The sequence below is a fragment of the Erpetoichthys calabaricus genome, chromosome 4 (assembly GCF_900747795.2).
Source record: "Erpetoichthys calabaricus chromosome 4, fErpCal1.3, whole genome shotgun sequence".
NCBI lineage: Eukaryota > Metazoa > Chordata > Cladistia > Polypteriformes > Polypteridae > Erpetoichthys > Erpetoichthys calabaricus.
This window is the reverse complement of record NC_041397.2, coordinates 247,754,201-247,777,968: the sequence shown is the minus strand read 5'-3', so window position 1 is coordinate 247,777,968 and position 23,768 is coordinate 247,754,201. Positions and strand designations below refer to the sequence as shown.

Here is a 23,768-nt window from a genome sequence, read left to right as displayed (position 1 = left end):
ATTCAAACACTGCAAACAAACATTTGTCTCTTTTTCAAAAGTTTAAACTGTGCTCCATGACAAGATAGAGATGACAGTTCCGTCTCACAATTAAAAGAATGCAAACATATCTTCCTCTTCAAAGGAGTGCGAGTCAGGAGCAGATAATGTCAGAGAGATAGAGAAAAGCAAACAAATCAATAGGGCTGTTTGGCTTTTAAGTATGCGAAGCACCGCGGCACAAAGCTGTTGAAGGCGGCAGCTCACACCCCCTCCGTCAGGAGCAGAGAAAGAGAGAGAGAGAGAGATAGAGAGAGACAGAGAAAAAAAAACAATCGAAAATCAATACGTGCCCTTTAGTGCTTTTAAGTATGCGAAGCAAAGTGCAGCATGTCGTTTCAGGAAGCAGCTGCACAAAAGATAGCAACGTGAAGATAATCTTTCAGCATTTTTAGACGAGCGTCCGTATCGTCTAGGTGTGCGAACAGCCCCCTTGCTCAATCCCCCTACGTCAGGATCAGAGAAAGTCAGCGCAAGAGAGAGAGAGACAAAAGTAAGTTGGGTAGCTTCTCAGCCATCTGCCAATAGCGTCCCTTGTATGAAATCAACTGGGCAAACCAACTGAGGAAGCATGTACCAGAAATTAAAAGAACCATTGTCCGCAGAAATCCGCGAACCAGCAAAAAATCTGCGATATATATTTAAATATGCTTACATATAAAATCCGCGATAGAGTGAAGCCGCGAAAGGCGAAACGCGATACAGCGAGGGATTACTGTAGACTGTTCCTACTAATGTTTATGCACTACTGTTCTAGCGCCCGTTATTGTAACGGGCTAAATGACTAGTTGTACAATAATTGTGTATTTCACAGTTCTGTTCCTTGTTTTGCTTGTTTTTTTTATTTTAAGCCTAAAGGGATGGGGCCCCCAGACAATGCAGCTGTGGGACTGCCCCAGGCCTACATGCACATATGAAAGCCTTAGCATTGCATACACTTATGTTTCTTTGATTTCTTTGCTATTATTGTGAGACCTTTTTGACTTTATGGTTATGAGCACTGCTTTTGGATGTTTGAGTCTGGCTTTGAATAACAAATTTGGTTTTGTTTGCTTTATGGTTAAACCATTAAGAATAACCATAATGATTCCTTTGTTTCATTCCTACGTTTGAAAATATTTGGTAGTAAATTCTTTTAATATATAAATAAATGTATTTTTTTATTGTTGGCCATGAGTTTTACAGTTCCTTTCTCCTTTTTTCAGTCCTGGCTTTCTTTTTGCCTTTGCAGGTCATGAACCCTACTCTTCAAGTTTGGGGCCAGGCTGATTTTGGCCATAGACCTTCAGAACCTAATTGTCATAGTAATCATTGTTATTTTGTGTCAGAGTACATTGTTATCATTAAAAAGAGATTGAAGAGAGTTTTCAAAGCATTTTTAATATTTTGACAAATATTTTTATTTTTTAATTCAATTTTAGTTTTTATGACCTGAATTTATGTCACATGATCCCATTCATCATATTCGTACCATCAGAAAAGTTAAAGTACATATGATCTTTTGTAGTTCAAAACAAATGTAAAATTATTAGACTTTACATAAAATTTCATAAACTCCAGGGACACATGTATTAATCATCAGCTATCATAACATTTGGTATGAAAAATTTAACAATACATGCAGCAGACTTGAAATCAGTTGAACTTTTGCCTGCCTGATCTGTGTCCTCTACACCACAGATGCACAATATTTCTATGCAGAAATTTGTGACATTTTAAAGTGCTACATGATATGTGTCATGCATGAGAAAACATTTTACAACAATTGACACTTAACATTGTTTTCATTTAATTGGTTATTGATATTGGATAAGATATTTTGTGTCTGTAAATATAATTCTTTATGAGCTATTCGATCAAGAGGCATCTCAAGGAATTAAAAAAATAGCTAATACACATTTAATTAAACAATTCCCAGACACACACCTTACACAATGCTTCATCTCCCTTAAACTAGACTGAAACCTCAAAATCTTTTTTTGTTTTTGTTAGTAAAGGCAAAGTCAATGTCACCACAATTGCAAATTAAAATAAACTATAATATGATGTCTTAAAAACACATATAATCTCAAGTACAGATCAGGCAATATTACAAAATTCAATGTACTGTACATCAAAATGGATCATGTGTGCAGTGGAAATCTTGTGGGGTGCAGACGGAGTAGTAACAGGACACACTGGAAACATTCTTAATAAGTAATGCAGGTAAGTCTATGTGTATCATATTATAGAATGAGGACAGCCAGTTCCTTAGGGTGATTTCTTTGGGTAGTCTTTCAACTTACGGCAAATAATAGTTTAGAAGCTATTATGCCAATGTAGATGAACACAAGATGATGACACAAGACAATGATAGGGTGAAGAGATCATGAAGAATAAGAGTTTCAGATAAAATGGGGTTATAGAAAGTAAGAGGGGAATTATAAACCAGAAAGTCAGAGTTCAGGCTGGGCACACCAAGGGGGGCAGGGATCTCAGAGATAGTAAAAGTGAAGACACATTATACACAGTTTATAATGGAGTGCTATCTATATTACTAAACCACAGTTTTAATTTATGCATGGAGGCACCGATACACATGTGCACCACGCCGCGGCGCCCCAGAGTCAAACGCAGCCGCTTCCCAGAGTCAGTAGGTGGCGCCCAAACACCACCCAAACACCACAACCCACAGTCAAACACAGCGGCCTCCCAGAGTCAGTAGTATGTCTGTGCCAGCAGTCTGTGTTGCATGTTTGACACGCGCTTCACAAACACCAGAAGCAAAGAAGTCACGGCTCCAAAACCAAACACCTCAAGTAACGGAAATACAAAAACGAGCCCGTATGGATAAACAAAATGAACGAAGGCGCCTACAACGCGCCTCTGAAACAGCGGACACAAAGGAGTCACGGCTCCAACAACACAGAGCTCAAAGGCGCCTACAACGCGTTTCTGACACACTACATGCAAGAGAGTAACAGATCCAAAACGAAACTGCACAAGGGCTACAAAGTTGTTCAGTATTCCAACAAAGACCCTGCCAAACACAGGAACGATGGACAGATGCTGAACAATTCCGACAGTTAGCTGAGAACGCATTCTATAATGAGTCCACTATTCATGAGGATTCATTGGGATTAATGGATGTCATTTGCAGTCATTGTCATTAACTTCCTTGAAGAAAAAACTGGCATTACAACTGATGACTTTACATGTGGTTGTCAAAGAGGTCAGGTTAAGCTGCCTCCTTTGGATGAATATCCTGAATATTTACGTATGTGTTTGACTAACAATGTACCCGAAAGTAAAAGCTTTATGGAATGCATTAGATCCTACAATAATTCATTTGCTTTTGCATCTACCGGGGTAAATATCAAGCCACCATCTGGGAATGGCCCATACTGCTTTTGCGTGTGTGGACAAATATTGCATCGGATTGGAACAGTGCACCCTGAGCCAAATCACCACCGCAAATTTGCCCAAATGTACGTGTGTTAGATCTAGATGACGCAGTTTATCAACAATGTTCCCATCGTTAATGAAGTGGCAATTGTGTTTCACAATAAAGACGGTGAGCCTCCGTTTTACCGCGATATTGTCATGCATTTACGTCCTGATGGAACCAACCACCCTAACTTCCAACGCGTGGACATTGGTTTTACTTATAAGTGCAACAACTCAAAGACATTTTAGACTTACATGATGTGACAATTACAATTCCATGTTTGTTTTAATACATTGGTTAATGATAGTACAAATATCATGCGCACAGCCCCTCAGCGCCCCAGAGTCAAACCATGCGGCTTCCCACAGTCAGTGGGTGGCACCCGAACAACACAACCAGGAAACTACACTTGCTGTAATCCACTGTGCCGGCAGTCAGTGTCAGCAGAGGCAAAGGAATCGCAACTCCACAAAACGAAACCGCTTTAGTACAAATATGCTTATTTAATTAAATGATGTTTCCCCGGATGCACCCACCCTCCATTGTATTTCATCCATCCAAATATCGGAGGGAACAGAAACTGATTGCCATTCTTGGATTTGTGATTCTTTTGAGAATCGCGGGCTTGCTGGTAATGCCTATTTGCCTGTTTAGATTGAGAGAACTTTTCATATGTGAACTGATGCTTAGGATTCCTTGATGCATTTATAATGTTTTAGTCTTGGCAAAGAGGAGCAATGGACTGAGGTCCTGAAACCACTGATTAATTAGTGGAAGGGGTTAAAAAAAGGAGAAACAACAAAGTGAAAGTGTTGAGGCAGAAACTTGCTGACCCTGTATAATTTGAAAGACTACACAAAATGCAGCATGCAGCAATTTGTAGAGACATCTTTCCAGATGCAAGTCCAAAATAGAACTGAGATGGCCAATTCCCTGGTTATATAACAAGAAGGGATGGGCCCAGGAGGGCCAACAATGTAGGTGACGTCAGTGGTGGAGTGGCTGTTAGTCTACCATTCTGCTGAGAGAGAAAGAGAGAAGGCATTAGATCACAGAGCCAACTCCTGGTTGGCATGTAATTACTATCCCTTAAGCTGTCTCCCATGCGCACACGCATGACAGGTTTATAAAAGGACTTATGCACCTGTTCTTGAAGCTGTGTTAAGACTTCCTTAGTTGGGTGGCAGAAGTTTAAAACAGTTTACAAAAGGACATTACAGCATCCCTTTTCTATTAAATGCAATGGCATCAGACATTCATTATTGGGAACAAATGCAGTATCTAATGTAACAACAGGAAAAATCCTGTGGAAACAAAGATTTACACAATGTAATGATGTTAGTCCAAGGCAAGACAAAGGAATGCAAATAACAAATAAAAATACAATTAAAAAGCACACACAAAAAATACCCCAGAATCCAAGAAACTAGTACTGTACATTACTAGACATGACAAAAGGAAGAAGAGGGAGTCATGAAGTGTGACTAAAGATTTTGAAATTATATGATGCCAGAACTACTAAGATGTTTAAATTAAACAGGTACAGAAAAATAGTGGATTGGCTGAACAATTATGGGCTACATCAATAAGGTATATATATTTAATCAAATAAGGATGAGCCATTTGGGACAGCGACCTAATTGCTTTTCAGATTTGCGCCTTATTTGAATGATGAATACATGTGGATCCCCAAAAAGGAAAATTCCAAGAACCTCAGTCATTTTCGGTCAGTCTCCCTGCTGAGTGTTGAAGGGAAAGTGTTTTTCAGCATTTTCTCCCAGAGACTGGCAGAGTTTCTTCTCAGTTCAGAAGGATGGGATTCCTGGAGTTCCTGGTTGTTTGGAGCACACTGGGGTAGTCACGCAGCTCATCAGAGAAGTCCATGAAGACAGAGGAGACTTAGTCGTGTAGTGGTTGGACCTGGCCAATGCCTATGGGTCCATTCAACACCGACTGGCTTGAGCTTGTACTACACCGCCACAATGTTCCCAGGAAGATCAAGGATCTGATCTTGAATTACAATGATAAGTTCAAGCTGAGGGTCTCTTCTGGGTCACAAACATCAAACTGGCACTGGCTTGAAAAAGAAATATTAATGGGCTGTACCATCTTTGTCATCCTTTTTGTCCTATCCATGAACATGATGGCCAAGTCAGCCGAGGTGGAAGGCAAAGGCCCCCTGACCAAGTCGGGTGGACGCCAGACCCCAATTAGAGGATTTGTTGATGACGATCACAACATCATCAGTGTCACGGAGTAGGTGGATCCTACAAACACTTGAAAAACTCTTCACCTGGGCTAGGACGAGTTTTAAACCCACCAAGTCAAGGTCCATGGTGCTGAAGAAGGGCAGGGTGGTCAACAAATTCCGCTTCTCATTATCTGGAACTATCATCCCCTCCATAATCGAACAACCAGTCAAGAGTATGGGGAAGCTCTTTGACTCAAGTCTAAAAGACTCTACTGCTAGTCAAAGGGCCATCAGGGACACCAAAGCCTGGCTAACCATGGTAAAAAATTTAGGCCTCGTGTGGATTTATCAACATTCCATCCTGCCTTGAGTCATGTGGCCTCTGCTGGTTTACACGGTTCCATTAACAACAGTTGAGTCCCTCAAAAGGAAGATCAGCTGTTTTCTCCACAGGTGGCTGGGCCTCCCCTGCAGCCTCAGCAGCACAGCTCTGTATGTGACTAGCAACATCTTGCAGCTTCCATTCAGTGGCCTCACAGAAGAGTTTACGATTGCGCACACAAGAGAAGCCCCACAGTACAGGGACTCCGGTGACCAGGAGGTGTCATCAGTGGGCATTGTGGTGAGGACAGGGCGAGAATGGAGGCTAGAGAAAGCAGTGAAGGTGGCAGAATCACACCTAAGGCAAAAAGTGCTACCAGGCAGCATAGCAGCTGGCAGAGCAGGCATTGGATACCTCCCAAATTTGCAGATTGGCAAGGAGAGACACCACCTTATTCAGGAAGAAGTTCAAGCCGGCATGGAGGAAGAGCGAGTGAGCAGGACGGTAGGGCTCAGGCAGCAGGCAACATGGATGAGTTGGGACAGTGTACTCTAGCACAGGATTACCAGGTCTAATATCATGCGAGGCGACTTCCATCATGTCTGGTTCCTTGTGCAAGCTGTCTGTGATGCCCTACTGAGCCCAGTAAGCCTACACATCTAGGGCAAGAGCGAAATTAATTCATGTCCTCTGTGCTGTGGAAGAGGATCCTTAAAATACCTCCTCAGCAGCTGCCCAAAAGCCCTTGGTGAAGGCCGCTACCGCTGATGCCACGACCAGGTGTTTAGGGCGGTTGCTGAGAGTATAACCACTGCCATCCATTCCAGCAAGTACCATCATGCCATAAAGAAGATCTCCTTTGTGAAAGCTGCAGAGAAACCCTGCCCACAACCAAAAATGAGAATGGGCCTCCTTTCTACAGCCCCCGACTGGCAGCTGCTTATTGACCTAGACAAACAGCTGAAGTTTCCACAACATATTGTTATGACATCACTCCAGCCATCATGATGATCACCTTTGAGGTTACAAAACACCTGATCATGCTGGAACTCATTATGCCCTGGAAAGAGCGTATGGAAAAGGCACATGAGAAAAAACATGCAAAGTATGAGGAATTGGTGGAGAAGTGCCACGACAGAGGCTGGAAGACACTCTGTGAGCCCACAGAGGTTGGCTGTAGAGGTTTTGCAGGGTTAGGGTTAGGGTTAGGATTACAGTTAATTCACTGTGCAAAGTCCTCAGTTAACTGGACATAACAGGAGAAGCAAAGAGGAGGTCCATTAAATCCGTGAGTGAAGCCCTAGAGAAAGCCACCAGGTGCCTTTGGATTAAGAGAGCTGATCCATGTGTGGTTGCTGCTGGGACGCAAGTGGCGGCCTGATCAACCCTGGCTGGGTCACCTGCTTGAGGGTGTCTGATGCTGAAAGACCCAAAACACCCCATGACCTCAGGAACATCACTGAGGATACGTCCCAGGGTAACTAGAATGCATATCTTACGTACTAATTGGCTCTAGGCAGATCTACATATCTTGAATATAAGGGTAACACAAACAATTTAACTTAATGAATGGAGATGGGCCTGCGGTGGGTTGGCCCAGGATTGGTTCCTGCCTTGTGCCCTGTTTTGGCTGGGATTAGGTCCAGCAGATCCCCGTGACCCTGTGTTCGGATTCAGCGGGTTGGATAATGGATGGATGGATGGAGATGGGCAATTGAGAACTCAATATGGGTTGAGACTGCAGGAAAGGGAGAGGTTAACCACTTCCAGGCTGGATACAAAACATAGGTCCAGTTCAGCGTTTCAACAGTGATTAGTTAAAAAGTAGAAAGACGTGTGAATTGCCCTTCCTGGACCTCTTCTTAATAAAAATGGAATAGTTAATGAAATGGAATAGTTAGAAGCATCACAAAGTAGTGGAATGCAAACCCCATAACAAACTCCAACCTGTCCAATACACACCAAAGGAATAACTAGTTTAAGCAATCAAACACCTTTTTGACTTCAAACAAGACCAGTGCTGAACGGTGTAATAAATGCACTGTAACCTGGGTGGACCAGCTTGTGTATCACTGATTGAAGAGAGTAGTTTTGTCTCACTATTCAAGCACATCAAAAATCCCTCTTTTTATCATATCAGAATTTTTTTTCTCAGATTTGAACATGTACATGGGACTTTCAAAAAGTTTCCGCACCTTTATATTTTTGTTGGAAACAGTGAAGTAGTAATTGGGCATTAAAAAGTTGGTACAACACTGGGAAAATTGCATCTCAAAGGAAGGTGACCGTGAAGAAAAGTGCTCGTAATTTGTTTTTGAAATTCTTAATAAACAGTTTAAAAAAAGTGTGGAAACTTTTTGAAAGCCCTTTGTAATTGATATGTATGGTCCCATATCATTTTTATCACTGTGATGGTGATGTGACCACCAAGCCATTTTAGGGTATATGTTTTATTCTCAAGCAGTCCCATTTTGTATTATTGGTCATGGGGGCTACTATCTTATTTACTGTTTCTATGGTTGCCTTTTGTTATGTGATGATGTCAGATCTTTTTTTCCTACATGATAGATGTGGCCAGCTCACAGTTTTCTAGTTTTGATGTAAGAAGATCAAGACAAATATAAAAAATACCAATAGATATTTTCTACTTTATTTAGGGGCAAATAAAACAAGTAAGTAATAGAATGTTTAGCAAGTTTATTTCCATCCATCCATCCATTATCCAACCCGCTATATCCTAACTACAGGGTCACGGGGGTCTGCTGGAGCCAATCCAGCCAACACAGGGCACAAGGCAGGAAACAAACCCCGGGCAGGGCGCCAGCCCACCGCAGGCAACTTTATTTGGAATTGTCCATTGATTTTGTCTGATTTTCTGGTTTGCTAACCCTTGCCTGTTTTTTGACTACATTTCTGCCTTGCCCTTTTGCACTTGAAACCATCTCATGGTTCTTTTTTTGTATGCAACTTTTATTTCTTATAATCCTAATAATAAAAAAGTCAAACTTCATTAATCAACAGAATTTGTCAGTGGTACATATTATAGATTCAACACAGTAATACTTGATGAATTTTATCATTTTTAAAGCAAATTAAAAGTTTTAACATGAGGCATAACACTGTTTGCACACATTAAGTAGGGGCATAAACGAGACATTCAAACATTACTGAATCCACCCAGCAGTTTACCTCTGTGACTGGTATGTTTTTCAGTAAATAAGAAACCCATTATTTTAGTTCTCAAGATTCAGAATTTCTCATATATTGTTCTGACACAAGGACAAAATAAAGGGAAAGCAGGCCAATGTTGCCAGTGGAAAAGGAGATAAAATGTAATCAACAACAACAACAACATTTATTTATATAGTACATTTTCATACAAATAATGTAGCTCAAAGTGCTTTACATGATGAAGAAAGAGAAAAAAGACAAAATAAATAAGAAAAATAAGGGAACACTAATAAACATAGAATAAAAGTAAGGTACGATGGCCAGGGAGGACAGGAAAAACAAAAAAAAAAAACTCCAGATGGCTGGAGAAAATAAAATAAAATCTGCAGGGGTACCAGGCCACGAGACTGCCCAGCCCCCTCTAGGCATTCTACCTAACATAAATGACCAGAGGTGGGTAGAGTAGCCAAAAATTGTACTCAAGTAAGAGTAGCGTTACTTCAAAATAATATTACTCAAGTAGAAGTAAAAAGTAGTCATCCAAAAAATGACTCGAGTAAAAAAGTATTTGGTGAAAAGACTACAAGTACTGAGTAACTGTTTGATCATAATAAATGATTGGTTTTTTTAGAAATGTTGTAATAAGACAGACAAAAATATAAAATAATGTGCAAATTCTGGTATTTCCAAATAAAATAAAAAATGAGTAAAAATAAATAACATCTTTACAAAATAAAGATGCACAAATAACACAAAGTTCCAAATATCAGTTTTTCACAACAAAGCTTTTGAAGCCAATACCTACAGTAGGTAACATGTATGTTGGAACAGTGCAAACTACTTACAGTCACAAGATATACTGACTGTACACTGACAGTATAATACTGCATATTCACTTGCCCTCCAAATAGCACAGCTGATAGAAAATAGCTGATAGAAAATAATATTAGAACAAGGCAGCTTGTGCACGTACAAGAAGTCTCACTTTACCTTGATGGCCAGTCGCGGATAGTTGACACAGTTGACACAGTCACTGTATAATAGATGTAGGATGCTCTTTTTAAAAAAAATTTAAAATTGAGACTGCAATTAACATGAACAAGTGTCCTTATAACTGTTCTTATTTTTAAGTTCTGTAAGACATACACTGTCAGACAGATCACTGAATAATGCACAGACAGAGAAGTTACTAGATAGATAAACTGGGAAGGCACTGTATAATAGAAGATATAAAACTGTCAGGAGAAAAAAGATAGATAGATAGATAGATAGATAGATAGATAGATAGATAGATAGATAGATAGATAGATAGATAGATAGATAGATAGATAGATAGATAGATAGATAGATAGATAGATAGATAGATAGATAGATATGAAAGGAACTATATGACAGGTGCTGCAGAAAGGCAAGCAGGCAGTGAGAGTACATTCACATGTGAAAGGCATTAGATAAACAGATAGATAGGGAAGGCACTTATATAATGGGCAGACAGAGAAGGCACTAGACAGATGCATAACAGTATTAGCTACAGTGCATCCAGAAAGTATTCACAGCGCATCACTTTTTCCACATTTTGTTATGTTACAGCCTTATTCCAAAATGGATTAAATTCATTTTTTTCCTCAGAATTCTACACACAACACCCCATAATGACAATATGAAAAAAAGTTTACTTGAGGTTTTTGCAAATTTATTAAAAATAAAAAAACTGAGAAATCACATGTACGTAAGTATTCACAGCCTTTGCTCAATACTTTGTCAATGCACCTTTGGCAGCAATTACAGCCTCCAGTCTTTTTGAATATGATGCCACAAGCTTGGCACACCTATCCTTGGCCAGTTTCGCCCATTCCTCTTTGCAGCACCTCTCAAGCTCCATCAGGTTGGATGGGAAGCGTCGGTGCACAGCCATTTTAAGATCTCTCCAGAGATGTTCAATCGGATTCAAGTCTGGGCTCTGGCTGGGCCACTCACAGAGTTGTCCTGAAGCCACTCCTTTGATATCTTGGCTGTGTGCTTAGGGTCGTTGTCCTGCTGAAAGATGAACCGTCGCCCCAGTCTGAGGTCAAGAGCGCTCTGGAGCAGGTTTTCATCCAGGATGTCTCTGTACATTGCTGCAGTCATCTTTCCCTTTATCCTGACTAGTCTCCCAGTCCTTGCCGCTGAAAAACACCCCCACAGCATGATGCTGCCACCACCATGCTTCACTGTAGGGATGGTATTGGCCTGGTGATGAGCGGTGCCTGGCTTCCTCCAAACGTGACGCCTGGCATTCACACCAAAGAGTTCAATCTTTGTCTCATCAGACCAGAGAATTTTCTTTCTCATGGTCCGAGAGTCCTTCGGGTGCCTTTTGGCAAACTTCAGGCAGGCTGCCATGTGCCTTGTACTAAGGAGTGGCTTCCATCTGGCCACTCTATCATATAGGCCTGATTGGTGGATTGCTGCAGAGATGGTTGTCCTTCTGGAAGGTTCTCCTCTCTCCACAGAGGACCTCTGGAGCTCTGACAGAGTGACCATCGGGTTCTTGGTCACCTCCCCAACTAAGGCCCTTCTCCCCCGATCACTCAGTTTAGATGGCCAGCCAGCTCTAGGAAGAGTCCTGGTGGTTTCGAACTTCTTCCACTTACGGATGATGGAGGCCACTGTGCTCATTGGGACCTTCAAAGCAGCAAAAAATTTTCTGTAACCTTCTCCAATTTGTGCTTCGAGACAATCCTGTCTCATAGGTCTACAGACAATTCCTTTGACTTCATGCTTGGTTTGTGCTCTGACGTGAACTGTCAACTGTGGGACCTTATATAGACAGGTGTGTGCCTTTCCAAATCATGTCCAATCAACTGAATTTACCACAGGTGGACTCCAATTAAGCTGCAGAAACATCTCAAGGATGATCAGGGGAAACAGGATGCACCTGAGCTCAATTTTGAGCTTCATGGTAAAGGCTGTGAATACTTATTTACATGTGCTTTCTTAATTTTTTTATTTTTAATAAATTTGCAAAAACCTCAAGTAAACTTTTTTCACGTTGTCATTATGGGGTGTTGTGTGTAGAATTCTGAGGAAAAAAAATGAATTTAATCCATTTTTGGAATAAGGCTGTAACATAACAAAATGTGGAAAAAGTGATGTGCTGTGAATACTTTCCGGATGCACTGTATATAGTAGTTTCGTTTTACTGTATATATAATGTATATGTATTTTACAACTCGGAGAATTATGTCAAAAAGAAATACATTAAATCATATATCAATCGACACGCTGCACGCAGGCAAGCGGGCAGTGAGAGTGGAGATAGATGTGAAAGACGCTAGATAGATTGTATACAACAGGCAAAAATAGCGACCACTTGATAACAGTATTAGCTATAATCAATGAAAGCATTAGTTAATCAACAGAAATTACCGCGATCGACATTTTAAAAAAAAGAAAACGCCCTCGTCTATGAAGGCAGACCCTGTCAGGCAGAGCGGCGAAAAGCGCAGAACAGCGCCCCCCGAAACGGAAGTGGTAGAAAATAGATCGCATCGGTAGTGGTTTACTACTACCATAGAGAATGAATGGGAAACGGTTTAGGGAGTTTTAGCTAAAGAATACGCGGCGGCCGCCTCCCGCTGTGCATATTTGGAATACAGCGTACAGTATATAATGGAAAAAAGTAGCGATTCGAGTGTTGCCCAATGTAGCGGAGTAAGAGTAGCGTTTCTTCTTCACAAATGTATTCAAGTAAAAGTAAAAAGTATGGTGCAGTAAAACTACTCTTAGAAGTACAATTTTTTTAAAACGTTACTCAAAATGACCTCAATCAGTCCTCAATGTATTCAGGGTTCTCATGGAAGAACTTGATGATGACGGTCATGTGGACTTCTGGTCTTTAATCCATCAATGTAGGGACATCACAGTGCTTTGATTAGGTGGTGGTGGCGCAGGGGTATTTGAAAGTCAAAACCCAAAATACTAACCAATTATTTGCCTGAAATTCATTACTCTGAGCACTTGAAAGAAGCACACTGACTTGCAATGGTAACAGTTGGCATCCACAATTTTCAACAGTGTGGAAGGACACAATGCCAGCTTTTATACCATCATAATGATTGTTATGTGTTGCACTTTCCAATTGTACCAGATAGGAACCCATAAACAAAGTACCACAAAATGTCATTGCATAAAAATAAAAAATGTGAAAGAATATATTAACATATTAAAGAATGATAACTTTGTCAAAATGAAACCTAAAGTGAAAATTAAGGGTAGAATTGAATTTCCTAGAAACCAAAATCCCTGAATGGCCAACATAAGGAAACAACCAAAGAAAAGAGCAAAGTAAAATAAAGAAAGGGATGTAATCATAACATATATACATGATATGCTACATTTATGTAGTCCCAAATCCTCTTAAGTAAGCACACTTAAGTAACAGACATCAGTCATGTTTCTTGTTAAGATTATGGGGGATTTCTAGCTAATTTGAGCAACAGAGGATTCAAGCCATTGTTGGTTGCACTTATTATAATCAAACAGTGAATCTCAGGTCACTGGAACTTTGAAAACTGCAGTGCTTGCTAACTACTGTGGCACAATGAGGCCCCAGCTCTCTTCAATCCATTCATCCACCTTTTCATTTCACTGCTGGTTCTAGCAAGAAACTATCCATGAAGCACTGGGGCAAACCCAATTTGGAACCAGTCCAGCACACAAGCTAATTGCATGGCACAATCACCCCACTCTGAATTTGTAACATCTAATTTTATAGCAGTTTTTATATGTTTCTGATGAAGACTAAGTGGCAATAAATCAGCAAATCCATAAAGGTGGATGAATAGCTATACAATTACAAACAAACAAAAATGATTATTATGTTAGACATCTTTACTAATATGCATGAAAAATCTTGTTCATAACAAATGTAGTAAACATAAGATGAGAAAATCAAAAACATGGCATTTATTTTATTTTTATTGCAAAGCATAAACCTTTACAATATTAGCTCTAGTCTACAGATTATTTCTTCTACAAAGGATATTAATCTGTTTCTTTGCAGTGCATTGAGGCTTAATAGGTTAACCCACATTTTAAAATAAAACTCTTTTTTGACCTCTCTTTTTCTGCCACAAATTTCCATCTTTCAATGTCTCTTCTGACATTAATCTTATTTTGATTCACTGCTGCTCTTGTAGCTTCTATAATGTCAAACTTTACCAAACTAATCAGTAACTACAGTACAAATCTTCTGAGATTCAGCTGTATTAAACAGAACTACTTCATAATTCAAATACATACCCCACACAAATTCACTAAAGTCTTAGTCTTCTCCCAAACATATGTTACCCCATCCTTGTTCTCAGAAATGTGTGATGGGTGCACTTCTCATCACAACATAATGAAATGACCCGGTGCTTTCAGTGTTTCTCAACTTGTATGTAATCTTTCCCAAGCAAAAAGCCAGGTCAAGTCTTCCACATGGTTGTCCTTAACGTTCACTTGAATCATTGTTCACATTGTGTTCATACAGTATCCACATTTCTAATACACATAAATTAACTGAACATGGTTCTCCATTTCACAAATAATACATTCCCAACATTACCACAATGCTAAGTGGCCTTATGAGTAGCATATTTTAAGTCTGTAGAAATTTGCTGAGGCTCATGGGAAAGTAACCCACCCATTTTCACTTTAACGTAATAGGGAGTGGCTTGACCAGTTGTGTGATATGAAAATTACCCATTGATGTCTATCTAGTAACAAACATGCTGACTACCACATTCTTTACCTAGTTTGTTTGAAAGGAGAATGCATAGCAGTGTAAAGATGGATGTGGCATAAAATTATCAATAGGAAATGATGGGACTGCTGAAAACGAATCTGAAATTGACATACACATTCTGGCCCACAGAAACGTGACAGCCTTGGATCAGATAGTGGTGCCAGTCCAGAATGGTGATCTACACCTAAACATGATAAATGACTGAGCTATAATCCCTGAACTCACAATACTGTAGCTGGGAGCATTGTTATTTGCAGGGATGGTACCATCACTCCACCATAAAAGGCCTGCCTCTCAAATACTGTTATCAAAGCATATCTAGTTTGTGTATTTTTTATTTATTATTAAATAAAATAAATACATAATTATTCATATAAAACCTCATTCCTACCCCATGTACTGCATTCTCCCTCCCTCACAGTCCTATATTCACCCCCCAGTGAAAAATATAATTTGATTGTGCTCTGCAGCCCTGTGCAATGGATTGGAATGCTCCATTTCCAAATAAACCACATCCCAGATGCCTCCAATTTGACGAACTTGATTAAAAAGACTAGAGCTGCTGTATATAAACCTCGAGGATACCTTGTCTACATTTACGCACACATCTTAAAGTAAAGAGGAATGTTTCTTATGTTCTGGTTTAGTGGCTTTAGGTTAAATGGCAATGACAAGCAGAGACACAAACTCCTATAGGAGATATCACAAATAATATAATATATTAATATTATATTATTTGCAATTAGTGATAATGCATTGGTGTAAATACCAGTCTGGTGGGATATTCCTCTCTTGTAGATGGTCCTAGGATGCCAGAAGTAAGTACTCCAGACAGATGTTTGAGTATACAACTTTACTGATAACTGAACTCTTTTACTGTATATTTTAGAGGTTTTGAGATTTATATTTCTTTACTATAAGAATTTATGCCTAAACTATATGATTTAAATAGTTGGAGTCTCTGACAATGTTAGGAATTCAGCTACATAAAAGGCTTGAAGTTAAAGATAAGAAAAAGGTTGTGCTTATAAAGTTAAGCAATTACAGTATGTCACAAAGCAAAGACATTTATTGTGTGTGTTGGATGTGATTTGAACCCTGCCAATATTTACCATTTGGTTATTTTAATAGATGCCTTCATGGGAATGTAACTAAAATAAGTAAAATAAAATCAATTGCAACCGTTTGAGAGTGTTTAGTATTTTGTATCATTTATTTTTACTTCAAATATGACGTTATTTTGTGTCTTTCAAAAGTAATCGTTAATGACTGACAGAAAAGCAAAATTAATTTGTAAATACATGGTTAATTGGTCACTGTAAACTGACCTGGTAATCATGAGTGTGCAAGTGTAGATGTCTGCTAGATGGACAGGCACATCCCTCTTAGATGAAGCTCCTGTCTTATACATGATATTGTAAGTATGGGGTGCTGCCATTTTGTTTAGTTCTGACTTGGTGTTGCCAGGCAACTGACCTAAAAATAAAATTTGGGTTTCACTTCTGGGGTCAAAATATACAGGTGTTTCTAAACACGTGTTTACTATCTGAGTTTGTGGAAAAATAACAAATGAACAGCATGTGTTTATCTAGTTAGTGCTCCTGGTAAAGAACTTCTGATGTATTGATGACTAAGATTTTGGGGTTTTGACTTTGTTGTTACAATAGTGTTTGTTTGGTTTCCCAGTTACTAGTTTTTGCTTATTTTTCTGGCTCACATCTCTTTTTCTCATCCTTTCTCTCTATTATAAAAAGAAATCCCGCCCCCTGTCCTGATAGTCTACGATACGTGATCTTCTTGGAAGATAATTTAAAGAACCGCGAGACGAAAGAGACCTGCCACGGTGCGTCTCACGGGAACATAGAACGAGAGTCTTGCAAGACACACCCTACTTACAAGCAATATCAAAAAAAACAAATCAGTAGTGTAAAGGCAGTAATGCAGCACACACAACTCCAGGGCTCTCAGTGCATATAAAGTGTATAAGGTCAATACGGTAGAAATGAATAGGGTAGAAATGAAATGAATAGGGTAGAAATGAAATGAATAGGGTAGAAATGAAATGTCGACGATTAAACGAAGAAGAAAGAAAAGTGCGGAGAAAAGAGACCCAAAAGCGATGGAGAGAAAAAAATGCTAAAAAGAAAAACAATAATCTAGGTGCAAATTTAGAAAATAAGGAACGTGATGATCAGCCCAGAACAAGTGGAATTGAAAAAAAAGCATGTCCAATCCGGCTCAGAATTAAAAGACAATGAGTAAAAGAAAGTAGAACTTCATAAATACGTTTACAAACGTTGACGCTAAACACATGCAGAGCAGGTAAGAGACTATGAAACCAGTGAAATTAGAAAGGCTCAAAAAAAACAAAAGGCGCTATACACATGTGGAGAAAGCTGCGACAGCAGCTACCCCAACCGAACGCGAGCAGCATTATACATCCTGCAAGAAAGAATTCAACCACGCCCATGGCCAGCAATAAAAGACAGGTATTGCTTTTACACCGTCACGCGAGACCAGGCAGTGAGCCATCATTTAAAACAAGTCAACAGACCTCTAAGCTAGCAGTTGTTGGATTGCTTTTGGCAGGCAAGCATCATGTGTTCCCAGCTCTTAAAACAACGACATGCGACAGGCAGAAGAGGCAGCTAGCAAGCAACAAAAAGACAGCAAATGATCCAAAGGCATATCCTTAGCGTATGTTCAGCCGCAACACCCTTCACAACTCGAGCAGTATTATACATCTGGGAAGAAAGAGATGTAACCTCGCGCGGGGCAGGAAATAAAGAAACAAGTATTGTTTTTACAAAAGTTTTTAAAGTAAAAGTGAAACTAATGAAATAGCAACAATTCAAAGAAAAAAAAATCTTAAAAGTGTGTATCCGGAAAACCAAACAGGGGGTTGGCGAGTGAAGTGAGCAAGGGGCAAAGCCCCCTAGTATTTAAAAAAAAAATCTCTGTCACCTTCACAGTACCAGAATATAAACTTGGATTCTCAAATATGAGCGACCCATAGATGAGACATGTTTACCATGACATTTACAAGTTGCAGGGAGAGGTATTGAGTCTACATAAATAAATGGCTGAACTTGCTTCAGACCTTTATGGTAATGTGTTTGATGCTATTGTATCTCTAGCTAAAGACTTCAAACCACTTTAACAGCAACTGTGCCTGTGGACTTCCATTTCCTGATTACATTCCTTACAGTTGAAACTGACAGTTTAAACCTCTGAGATAGCTTTTTGTGGCCTTCCCCTAAACCATGATACTGAACAAATAGCTTTTTGTGGCCTTCCCCTAAACCATGAGACTGAACAATCTTTGTTTTCAGATCTTTTGAGAGTTGCTTTGACGATCCCATGCTGTCACTCTTCAGAGGAGAGTCAAAGGGAAGCACAACTTGCAAAATACCACCTTAAGAACCTTTTCTCATGATTGGACACACCTGTCTATGACGTTTAAGGCTTAACGCACTAATCCAGCCAATTTGGTGTTGCAAGTAATCAGTATTGAGCAGTTACATGCATTTAAATCAGCAAAATTACAAGGGGACCAACATTTTTGCACAGCCAGTTTTTCACATTTGATTTAATTTCATACAGCTAAATACTGCTTCACTAAAACTCTTTGTTCGGAAAACACCCCAGTACTCAGATGTTCCTAGGAAATGAAAGACGTGCCACTGTTATCTTTTTTTAGTTTTTTAGTAGAGTAAATTATTATGCAGGCTGAGAGGGGTTCCCCATACTTTTTCATATGACTGTATGTGGCAATTAACAAAAAAAACTTCATAGGGGGTTAATCAAATTCTTTCAGAGAGTGTAAGGAAGGAATAAAATATTCCACTATTAAAAAAAAAAACCAACAGAGAAGAAGTGAAAATTGTATTTTTGTTGTGGAGATGTTGGGTATATTGAAGAATTCAATCTATATGCGAATTCATGGCATGGGTCTCGGTAGTGAAAAACTTACTATTGTAAAAAGTTACTATTGCTTGCCAAACTAGTAAATGACAAGGAAGTGTCTGCAATAATTGATTCAGGAGCTGCAGAGAACTTTATTAGTTCTGCATTTGTGAAAGCATAAAATTTACATAGAAGATCATTCAAATTTAAAATGACATTACTGTCAGTAGATGGGAAACAAATAGGTTCTGGGCTGTTTGAACACAATACTTCCTCCTACTTTACTCCTATTACAATACAAACAGAGATTTACATACATCAAGAATGAATTGCCTTCTTTATTATCCAATCCGCATCCCTCCAAATAATTTTTGGTCTTCTGTGGCTTCAAAAACACAACACAAGTATTGATTAGAAATTAAAATAGATTGTTCAGTGAATCTCTTTTTACAGTAAACATTGCGTAGATGTTTCCTGTTTTAACATGCAATAACATGTCAGTCATACCCCTAGTATACACTGACTTTCAAGATGTTTTTAGTAAAAAGTAAATCTCTAGAACTACCACCACAGCAGAAGTATGACTGTGCTACAGAACTTCTAACAGATGCTTAATTCCCTAAAGAAATTATTTGTGCCTTATCCAAACCAGAGCATGCTGCCTTGGAGCACTTTATACAGTACAATTTGCAAAACTGTTTTATTAAGTCTTCTAGTAAGTAGCCCTATAGGTGCTGTTTTTTCTTTGTGGAGAAAACACAATGGAGGATTATGTCTTCGCATTGACTACAGAGAAATAAACAAAACTAAACTAAACTGCAATAAAGAATATTTATGTTCTCCCACTCATCTCTTCGTTACTGAATCAAGTGACAGAACCAATGGTGTTCTCTAAATGAGACCTGCACAGTACAAACAATTTGATTTGAATTACAGAGGAAGATGATTGGAAAACTGCCTTTAATACTGATAACATGTTCTAAGTGTACAATGTAATGTCCTTTGGATTTTTAAATATGCTGGCTTTCTTTCAGTTACTTGTGAATTACTTCTTTCGAGACATATTACGAAATTATGTATTAGTTTATATAGATGACATTCTTATTTTCTGTAAAGATACGGAAACTCACCTACAATATTTGCAACCTGTCCACCACACTGTCCTCCTTGTTCTGTGACCTCACCCAAGGCCAGGGTCTATATCTGAGGTATGTTGACAGCCATGTCCCCTGGCAATGGATTTCAGCAGTGGGACATGCGGTTGATGAACTGCTTTTATGGCCACCTCCTCCAGGTATTCCCCCATCCTCTGACAGTTCATGGCAACCTGAGTAGTATATCCCTCTCAGATCTGAACCCAGTGTGCTAAACTGCTCTCCTTTCAAAACTGTCATCCTTGAGGTTAACACAAAGTTCATCCACCACAATATTGCCACATGATATATCCTGGTTCTGTGAGCCACCTCAGTCAAGGCTTATGGGAGTCATGCACCCAAGCCAATGGACTTTAGCAGTGGGAACTTGTAGTCAAAGTGCTTTCTTTAAATGTTCCATCTCAGATCTGGATTCATGGTGCTGCAGTACCCTTCATTCCTAAAAGACAAATACAGTAAAACACTGTAATAGCATGTCCGACAATAACAAAAACTGGGCTTTTCTGACTCCCTTACGAGCGATTACAAAAATTACAGACACAAGTTACTTGAACTGAGGCTGTCCTTGCTAAGGCCGCACAAATGGTGCAGCACTGGATTGTGATGATGCTGAACGTACAACTGCTGACTCAAACACACTGCTCTTTAACCATCCAGCACTGCAGCTGGTAGTGTGGTGTACATTATCTGAATGACTCTGTATAGCTACAAATAATAATGCTTTGAACAGTGTGGAAATCAATTATATGAAATGTAAAAATACTAGTATAAGGAATATTTATAAAGTCCATTTCATCCTTCCCTGTAATTCTGCTTGGAGTACAAATGGAAATGAGGCCAGACAATTACAAATAAAGTTAAAGAAATATTGTTTAAAATTGTTTATAAATTTTATCCAGTCAAATTTTTATTTTCTAAGTTAAAACATGAGGGGGGTGATTTGTGTTCTTTTAAACTGCTGAAGTGAAGTCTGTGGTGCATTTCTTTGCTAGCTCGACATTTTCAATTTATTTTGGACTGCTTTGCAAAGTCCAAAAGCTGTATTTCAAATCAAAAGATTTAGACATTTGATTTCATTGCGTAAGAGAAAACATGGAAAAAGAATGCTTAATAATTATATTTGGTAAAGTTCATATTCATAAAACAGAATGGTCCAAGAATATACACACCTTTGGAGGCTAATTTCAAATATTTATAAAGTCTATAAAAGGTTTAAAAAAAGCTAAAGCAAAGAAAACTTTTAAATTATGTAGAAATATAATTTGGTTACTTAAATATTTAATGTGTCACCTCTACAGGTAATTTATGTAGGTTTCCTATTTTTTGTTTAAATTATATTTGGATTTAATGTTGCATACAGGAATTCTCCTGCTGGGATTCAGATCTTTGTTCTGTATCTTCTTTGTCCATTTTTGATTCTTTTGTTTCTATTAATGTTATTTCTGTTTATTGTTTGCATTATTTTTGATTTTGATTTTGTCTATGTATGTATGTCTCTCCTATATTCCTTGTGTTTTGTGGGTGGTTTCCCATGAGGCAGGGCCATCTGTCTATCACCACCAGGGACTGCCCTCAGCCTTATAAAGGCTGAAGTAATCCCTCAGTTTCTTATGGTTCATTTGAATATGCTTGGGAATCGGTGAGTAAAATTCTTTATGATTCATCAAAAAAAATAATAACATTAGAGCTGTTAACAATGTCCCCTTTTAATATAATAACCAAACCAGCCAATGTTCTTTGGTCAAACACCCATCAACAGGACTAAATATTTTAGAAAAAACAACTACAGAAGAAATCTGGAATAATAATAAATAAATAATTTGTCTCACCTTACACAGGCATCTGACTTGCTCCTCTTTTCCCCAAAAACAGACCTTTCAGTGGAACAAAAATCCTTACCAGCTCGGTGGTATAATTTTCATGAGGTGTGCCTGACCTTTGTGCCCCAGGCCTGTTCCTGGATCCATGAATAGTTTAGAAAGTAAGACCTGCTGAATGAAAAGACTATCTCTTTTGGACAAGTGAACCACTGGGAGGATGCTAATTATTATTTGGTCTTTGCAACATTTTCAAAAGCGATTCTCAGATTCATTCTTAACTCTCGGCCACATCACATTGTTGGGTTTCATTCGGAGTAATTGCTTAATTAGAAGCCTGAAATTTCTATGCATTAAATCAATATGTAATATATGTAGATAAATGGTTCCTATTCTTAGAATATATAAGTAAATGACTGCCCCTAAGTGTTCACTTTTTTCAAGGTATTTGATTAAAATGGCCATTTCACGATGAAATAACATTGCCCTTAACAGCACAGTATTATCACCTTTACCTCTGGCTTATTAACTGCTTATTGATAATTTACTTCTGTAAGACCTGGAATCCCCAGCCATCTTGAACTGGACTAAGCAGGATTGTTTGATAGACAGATATATACAGTAAACATATGGTTTCTACTTCACGGATTTTCTTATTTCGTGGGTGGCTCTGGAACGCAACCCCCGCGATGGAGGAGGGATTACTGTATGGCTTTATATTACTGACAGACAATTAATCCAACAAAAAAACAATAGATTCAGCTGTACAGAGAAGTAACCCAACTATAGCTAATTTCTAATATTGTTGACCAGAAGAAAGAAAAAAAATCATTCTAATTAAAAGACAGCTTAATAGGGAAGAAAATATCAAATGAAAAAAATAGTTTGCAAAACTGTACAACCATGATGAGTCCAATGCCAAGTATTCCTAAACATTCAGAAACAGTTTCTTTTTGTAAATCTGGAGGTAGGGTAACTTTTGAAGTGGGATATAATAGTGAAATAAACCATCGGGAGGCAGTACAATAAAATGTCTTCAGTCCTTTTTAATGTGGCTTTTGAAGAGACATAAAAACTCTTAACTATACAGGATATATATTCCAAATCATAAAGTGCAATAGAGTTTGAAAGCGCATACCCAAAATATTTAAATGCAGTCTCAATGAAACTGTAGGATATTTTTTTGCAAAATGTAATTTATTTGTAGAACTGCGATATTTACTGTTTAAAGCAATGTATTCACGAACATGAAGTGCTGCAAAACAAGTAATATGTTAAGATGTAAAGTAATTGGCAATGCTTAAGTTTCTTGCTTACACCTTTTAAGATATGAGACTTTAATATTTTAGCATAGTCTGGTAATCATGCACTTAGGTTCACATTGTGGACTCATGTGTCTACAGTATTGCTGAAAACTCAAGTTTCCTTACTGGCTCAGGTGAGTCAGAGAAGCATGTATCATTAATTATGGTCTCTGCCTCTATTTGTCCAAATGACAAGTATCCAGGTTAGTGCTGATGCCGTTTTCTTTAACTGTTTTCAGGGGGATCGGTGATGTGGGTCTCGCTATTTCTAGGTCCACCATGGGAAATGAACTTTCGTTTATTAATTATGTATTGGGTCACTATCAGGTAATACAGATGGGTATTCGAAGATACAATCCGCTTTGCTGTTTTGCGCTGCTCTGCATTATTTCATTCTTACAATTTTGCTCATTTACTTTCTATTCTTTACTGTAGCTTTCTGTTTTAAATTGTACGGTGGCTAATTTCATTATTCTCTCAAGGAATGTTAGGGCACTGCCCCATTGAAGAGGTCGCGTGTCACCGATCTTCTAAAGCGGCATAACGCAGACATAGTTTTTCTTCAAGAAACTCGTCTGTTATGTAAAGATGCACAGTGTGCTGCTTCTAAGCGCTATCTTGTTGCTGCGTTATGATTTTAGTTAGACGATCGTTAACAACTTAAGAT

At 38.7% G+C, this 23,768-nt stretch overlaps 1 pseudogene; it reads left to right on the top strand.

The window, feature by feature from the left end:
* The first annotated feature begins 5,145 nt into the window (after positions 1-5,145).
* On the top strand, positions 5,146-7,360 carry LOC127527564 (uncharacterized; annotated as a pseudogene).
* Positions 7,361-23,768: the final 16,408 nt, after the last annotated feature.